Consider the following 7688-nt stretch of genomic DNA (forward strand, 5'->3'; position numbering starts at 1 on the left):
ACCCATGTTTTGGTTCCTGGAAATAGCTGCTACCCTGTCATACTTCTTAAAAGCACATATATTGATAACTCTACTCATTCCTCCATTCCTCTGTGACTGTCACTGTGTTAAAATGTGGAGTCAGCTGACTCACTTGTGATGGTAATAAAGTAGATGAGTTTGCAAAGTATTTTGTTATTTCTAAAAATGCAAAAACCAAATTACATTGAAATCATAAGGGGTGTTTCAGGGAGAGCTGTAGGATGTGGTTTCTTGTGTAATCCACAGAGATTAGCTCCAACACATATTTAAACTCTCCTCTAGGAGCAACCTTAGTGGTAAAGCAAGAAGATAAACAGATGTATACACACCCTGGCACAAATTTATCACTTATGTTTGGCTTCCTAGTCTCCTCATGTTACTTATTTATCTTAACTTCTCTCTGAAATCAGGGAACACAGAATCTCAATCAGTTGACATTTTTCTACTGAATTACCCAATAGTCCGATCATACCCCTAATACTTTTTAAAATTATTTCACTCATAATCCCAAATCTGCTTTGCTTCCTCATCTTAGTACACTGTAATTTGATTTCAAAATGAGGACAGTTGTCAGTAATGCCACATTCATTCATCTATTTTACAATTCCATGTGCTTATAACTATGAAGATATGTTAATAACATCCATTCCAATAAGCCACCCTAAATTTATTATCATGAAACAAGACCTCAAGAAAGAGAATTCAAAATCATCCATGTATTTGCAACTTATTGCAATAAAGCCTTTATCAATAGACTTCCCTGTGCACATGGTGGTCAAATTGCTGGTGAAAACCAGCCAGATCTATTACAAGCTTTCTCATGGCTTCTAGGTAACCCAAGTGAGCCTTTATTGATACTGGGAAGGGATAAAGCAGGGAAGGGATAAACAGTGCTATAAGATTTGGCTAGACAAAAGTAATGACTCTCATTACAAAGTGAGTATTTTTTTTTCAAGCTTTAGTTCAGTTTATTTTTCTTGTATAAAACTATGTAGTAGCCACAGCTGGAGCCTGGGTCCTCTGAACAGAGACTCTGGTGTGGGTCTTCACAAGATGGTCCGTGAACTCCTGATAGGGAGACTTGGTGAACACAGTCTCCTTCCAGAGATCAGGGGTGAGATAGCTGTAGGTCTTGGAGATGGCATCGAAAGTAGCCTTGGCAAAGTTCCCTAGGGTGGCAGTGCAGCCCCTGGCCGAGGTGTAGCAGTCGTCAATACCAGCCATCATCAGCAGTTTCTTGGGCACAGGGGCCGAGACAATGCCAGTGCCTCTGGGGGCGGGGATGAGACGCACCAGCACAGAGCCACAGCGGCCAGTCACCTTGCACGGGACAGTGTGGGGCTTGCCGATCTTGTTCCCCCAGTAGCCTCGCCGCACAGGGACAATGGAAAGCTTCGCCAGAATGATGGCTCCGCGGATGGCAGTGGCTACCTCCTTGGAACACTTGACACCCAAACCGACGTGTCCATTGTAATCTCCGATGGCGACAAATGCTTTGAACCTGGTCCGCTGGCCCGCGCGCGTCTGCTTCTGCACAGGCATGATCTTCAAAACCTCGTCCTTGAGGGAGGCTCCCAGGAAGAAGTCGATGATCTCAGACTCCTTGATGGGCAGGGAGAAGAGATAGATCTCCTCCAGGGACTTGATCTTCTTGTCTTTGACCAGGCGGCCCAGCTTGGTGACGGGGATCCACTCCTTGTCCGCGGCCTTGCCCCCGCGAGCTCCGCGGCCTCGGCCCCGGCCCCGACCACGGCCACGGCCCCGGCCCCGGCCCCGGATGCCGCTGCCGAAGCCACCGCGGAAACCGCCGCGGCCTCCCATTCCAGGGCCCCCGGGCCCTCCAGGCCCTCCCGCAGCACCGGCGTCATCTGCCATTTGGTGTTCTCTCGGAGAGGAAACAAAGTGAGTATTTTAAAGCAAAAGAGCCTGTTGGGAATATTGTTTTATAAAATAGTGGTTTTTTTTAACTTTTTAAAATTCAATTAGGTAACATATAGTGTACCAATAGTTTCAAATGTAGATTTCAGTTATTCATCCATAGCATATAATAGCTAATGCTCAGTACTTACTGTTATAGCTTCTTGAAAGCAGAATTTTAACCCACTGAGCCACCCAGGCGCCCTTGAAAGCAGAATTTTAGATCACATTTTCTGATTACTTCCATGTCGTACAACACTTTCCTGCTAGCAACCTTCAAAACATACTGTTTGTTAGAGGAATTTCTTTAATAATAAATAAATAGGAATTCATTTAAATTTATAAATATATAAAATAAATAGGAATTTATTTAAATTTATTTAAATATTACACACTGTTTCATTGTTCATAAATAAGGTGATGATATTATAGCCATTAGTTGGTAGCACTGATATATCACTATCTTTTTACTTCTCAGTGCATTCTCTTTACACAAATAGATATATATTTTAAAAAATGTGAATCTGTGGCAAACTTGTAAAAAACCCTATACAGTAAAGTTTATCATTTTAAGTAATCTCAATTATCTTCCTCAATTGTGATAGTATATCCTTCTATCTAGGCCAGATATTGTATGAGGGATTTGAAGAGACATACTTTTCTAAATTTCACTTTTCTCATCTGCAAAATGCTTATCATGATCCTACAAAAAAATACACTTATAATTTTTTGATGAAAATTTATTTATTTATTTTAAGATTTTATTTCTTTATCAGAGAGAGTGGGCGAGAGAGCAAGCACAGGCAGACAGAATGGCAGGCAGAGGTAGAGGGAGAAGCAGGCTCCGGCCGAGCAAGGAGCCAGATGCGGGACTCGATCCCAGGATGCTGGGATCATGACCTGAGCCAAAGGCAGCTGCTTAACCAACTGAGCCACCCAGGCGTCCCTTTTGATGAAAATTTAATCTGTATAAACAATATATTTGTTGTAATGCGTGGTTCATGGAAAACATCTTTTTTAATTATAAGCAGTATTAGAAATTAAGTAAATGTGTCTATAATATTTAAAGTTTTAACACATAATTCCACTGCTTTGCCTTATTTTCTCAAATCCCTTTACCACTTTCACTGACAGAGTCAAATGTACTTTTTCTACTAGTAGCCAGCTCTTGGTCTTTTGTCAGAAGGATGCCCTTGTGAATTATTTATAATAGAGATATTAGCAATAATAATAATAATAATAAGTAGCAATGAAAATGTTAAAAAAAAAGTTTTCTTAACTAATTAGGGTTCTTAGACATCAATTAGAGGAACCACCTCGGGCAAGCAAATTAATCTGCAAGACATTCCCAGAATTAACAAGTCAGTCAGATACAGGGTTGTCTGTAGACTGAAAAGAACTAGGTTTGGAAAATAGGTAAGGACAGTGAAAAAAGTGATCAAATTTTTGGGCAAAGTAAACTCTTAGGTGTCCTTTCAATGGAGTCCTGTTCATTATGTAGCAGAAACTCTGGAGATTATCTCAATCCATTGGAGTCACCCCGTTTATTAGCTTGCTATTGACAAAGTTATTTACAAACTGTAGAGCAAGAGGTTATAATGGAGAAAACTGATGGTAATGCACAGGATTCTTGTTAACAATAATGCAAGTTAGTGATTTTTCATTAGAAAACATAAATTCTATAACCCAAATTATGGGCCCAGAGCACTTCTGCTGCACAACTCTGCTTATATCCCAAATAACCATGTGAACTAGTTTTAATATCTGTTTCTCTTATTAATTTTTGAATAAAAATTCTTGACACAAGTATTTTATAATTGTGTGATAATCATGAATTTAATTTTTGGAGAACAAAACACACTTTAGCATAACTAGGTTCGTTCACAGAACCAGCCTTGATAACACACTTCTATATGTTAGAAATGATGTAATAAATGTAGAATATTGGGCACTTGTTTGGTATTCTTTGCCATGTTTTGCACTATCTAAAAAGAGATCAGTGAACTTGGACTGGAGTTAGTAGACATGGAAGAAAATAAAATATTACAGAGAAGAATACTCTGTGGTCCACAACCTAAACGGCCTGGGATTCCCATCATTTGGATCCCTGTAGCTTTACAGAAGTCAATTAAATTTTTGTATCTCTGATTAAAGTTGTTTCCCCAGTACTTTTTCAAACATCTCTTGTAAAGTATTGTTTCCCAGAAAAAAAGGGATTTTGCACATGTATCTGCCTTTGTCTCTGGTCATGATCTCAGTCAGGATCCTGGGATCGAGCCCCATATCGGGCTTCCTGCTCATTAGGGAGTATACTTCTCAGTCTCTCTCTGCAGCTACATCCCCCTGCCCCACTCATGCTCTCTCTCTCTCAAATAAATAAATACAATCTTTAATTTTTTAATTAAAAATAAGATAAATAAATTAAAATAAAAAGTCTGGGCTTACTGCCCCATTTAGCTCCTTTTGTTTTTTTGAGTTGTATTTAAAGCAGCATGAGAGAACATGAGGCTCTCAAACTTAAAAAAAAAAAGGAAAAAATTGAGTTTTGTTAGGATTTAAGATCTTGTCTGCTAGACAAAAACGTTGGCTTTGTTAACATGTGAAAATTATCAAAAGGGAATAAGATAGAATTCTAATAATTTTTGTAGAAATTAAAAATTTTCTCCAACCCAATTACATACAGACCCATTAAGTAAATTCATTCCAATGTCCCAAACCAACCTTTTCTAATAGTAATGCATCTGTGTAAACAGGGTCAACCCAAGGAATAAATAAATATTATTATTTTTTTCCTGTCTCTTCCACAGTCTCATCTGGGTATATTGGTAGCAAGCCAATTATCTATCTTATAAGACATGATATCATAAGGAAGGGTATTCTGTCCATTTGGAACAACTGAAAATCATTGTAATTTTATCTTGGTGCAGTAACTTGAGATGGCACAGTGTGGTTTATGAATATATTTTATTTTTTTTTTACTGGGAAGAAGAGATTATAGAGATATTGGTTATCCAAGAGAGACTGACAGGTGTTGATAGTTGCCAGGTCAATATCCATCTACTTTTTCCTTTAGTATCAGAAAGCACTGAGGGATTGACAACAAGGAAACTTAAAACAACATCAAATATTTTATTGTCTCTTTTCTAGTTACATTGTAACCATATGACAAAGTATCAGTTGTACAAGATATCATTCTCTTTTACCTCTATCTTTCTGCCAGAAATGTGGGCTTAATAGTGAGAACTCCAACAGCAATTTTTGCAACTGTGAATAAAAAGCCATGAAAACCTCTAAGATAGTTCACTTGACTTTCTTAAGACTCTGAACCAACACCAGAAAACACTCTCTGTAGTCTTCTTGTTAAATGAAAAATATGGTTAAACCACTTTTGACAGTCTACTACCTACAGCAAACTGTAAATCTTAATTGAAATATGTCCTCTCAGCTGTGCTTAAGCAACTGAGTCCTGAGCTTTTTAGGTTTTCAGTCTGAAAGAGTACACCTCGGGTGCTCTGAAAGGGAAGAGAAAGGACACCCTGTTCTCCATATAAATTAAAGAAGAGAAATCTGTGCATTTAAGTGGGCCATATAAAATTTATCAAGCAATTATCTCCTAACTCCTTCCTATCCAAATTACCTGATATGCTCTCCCTACTCCTTTATTCCACGTTACTGCCTTTTCACAACATGTCTTCTGTTATTTCCTTCTTGCAAGCTAGTTTTGATTTCTGCATCTAAAAAAATCAACAATCATTGTGTATTTCAATTCCCATTTTCCTCAAATGCATTGATTCTTCTTATCTATTACTCTTTTCTCATACTCAGTGTCTTTGTCTTTATGGGGTTTGTACTTTGCTTTTCCCCATCCTTTACTGCCATTATATAATCAATCTAATAACTTCTTAGAGAAAGTTAAAAATTCCCGCATAGCCACACGTGAACACAAAGTCACTGATTTTTAGCAAACCTATAAGATAGTCAGACATCCATTCAATTTCTTTTTTTTTAAGATTTTATTTATTTATTTGACAGAGAGAGATGACAAGCAGGCAGAGAGGCAGGCAGAGAGAGAGGAGGAAGCAGTCTCCCTGCTGAGCAGAGAGCCTGATTTGGGGCTCGGTCCCAGGACCCTGGGATCATGACCTGAGCCGAAGGCAGCGGCTTAACCCACTGAGCCACCCAGGCGTCCCTCCATTCAATTTCTTAACTGAGTCCCAAATGCATCCTGACTTCTAACCTAAACCTAAGCTCTACTTCTTACACGTTGTTATATGACCAAATTCTTTCAGTTCAGTATTTTGTAACATTTAAATATTAATCAGTTGATGCTTTGTTTGTGTATTTCTATGAAAATAATTTGAATACTGTAGATTTATTGTTATATTTGTAGGTTTATAATCAAAGTTTCATCAGTTGTAGTTTTTGGAAATTTCAGATATAATGATTAACCTAAAATGATACTGCCTCAAATCCCTCTGATATCAAGGCCCAACACCTGATTATAGCCAAACCTGTGGTGGATAGTTCCATGGGAAATTGCAGTTACTTAACACTGATAGCATCTCATGTTCTCTCTCTCATTTTAGAATGTCTCCAACACAACCCAAAAGTGTAGGAGAGTTAATGTCCTCTGAGGACAGCTCTCAGTGAAGTGGAAATAAGAACCATAGGTAAAATTGTCAGTTTTCAGGTCTTCATGAGGACAACTTAAAGAAGTTTCTCAGGACCTTTCAGTAAAAGCAAGCCTTCATTTTCTATCCACAACAATTATATCAACAATGTACCTCTTTGACAAAGTTGCTTCTTCACTGTATCACTTTCCCATTCTTTTCTACCTTGGATAATCTCCCAGATAAACTAACAGTACTCAAATCCTTTGTCCTACTCTTTGCTCTCAGGATAAATGGAGCCAAAAGACTTAGATTAATATCAAGTTCTGAATGGGATCTTAGAGCTATTTCTGTCCAGATTTTCATAAACATAGGGACCTTTGAATTATCAGGCTATAAATAAGTTCTAAATGGAGGGGGCAAAAGCAAAAAGTAGAAATTTTTATGTTTGATTTTTAATCATGATTAATTGACTTTATTGATTATTAAAAATACTAACATTATAAAAGTGTAGATCTTTGTAAAACAATGTCATATTGTAAGAAAGAAGTTGCATAATCCTTTTGAGAATATTAAACCAAGTGTTCAGGTGCCATCTAATTTCTTGTTTAATCCAGAACTTTGGTGTGCATCATCTTGAGGAATAGGATTTTGAAGTCCAGACAGACTAACAGAAAACTGATCCAAATGTGTGTGTTTATATTTCTGCTTTTGTTGTAAAAATCAAAGTGTGATTGCTGGTTTAAAATGGTAAAACTAATAATGTTCATGGACTCGATTATAAATTTTCTAATTGTATGGGAAGAATCCAATAAACATAGAATTAATTGATTTGCAAATCCTCAAAGAGCTACAGGATCAGGTAGTGGTATGTTCTGATTCAACAGCATCATAATGCAGCATTTTATATGTGTGGCTAATGGATATTTTCATGAATGTTTGCTAGCTAGTCAGCCAATACAGAGAAATATTAGGTAGCGTAATTACTCACAGTTGTGTTTAATAAAATGAGAGAAAATTATCAAATGACACTAATAATAATAAACCTATAGCAGGCTAAATATTCAATGATAATTACAAGTATTAATCTAGCTTTCTTCCCTGATTATGACTCTTCTCTCCTTTATCATAATGGGAGTA

General features: G+C 37.3%; 1 pseudogene across 1 annotated transcript; it reads right to left on the bottom strand.

Moving 5' to 3' along the window:
- Positions 1 to 964: 964 nt before the first annotated feature.
- On the bottom strand, positions 965 to 1896 carry LOC309857246 (small ribosomal subunit protein uS5 pseudogene; annotated as a pseudogene). Its single transcript has one exon. The product of its transcript is annotated as a small ribosomal subunit protein uS5 pseudogene (transcript).
- Between the last annotated feature and the right edge of the window lie 5792 nt (positions 1897 to 7688).

Source organism: Mustela nivalis, assembly GCF_964662115.1.
Source record: "Mustela nivalis genome assembly, contig: HAP1_SCAFFOLD_540, whole genome shotgun sequence".
In the NCBI taxonomy this organism is placed as follows: Eukaryota; Metazoa; Chordata; class Mammalia; order Carnivora; family Mustelidae; genus Mustela; species Mustela nivalis.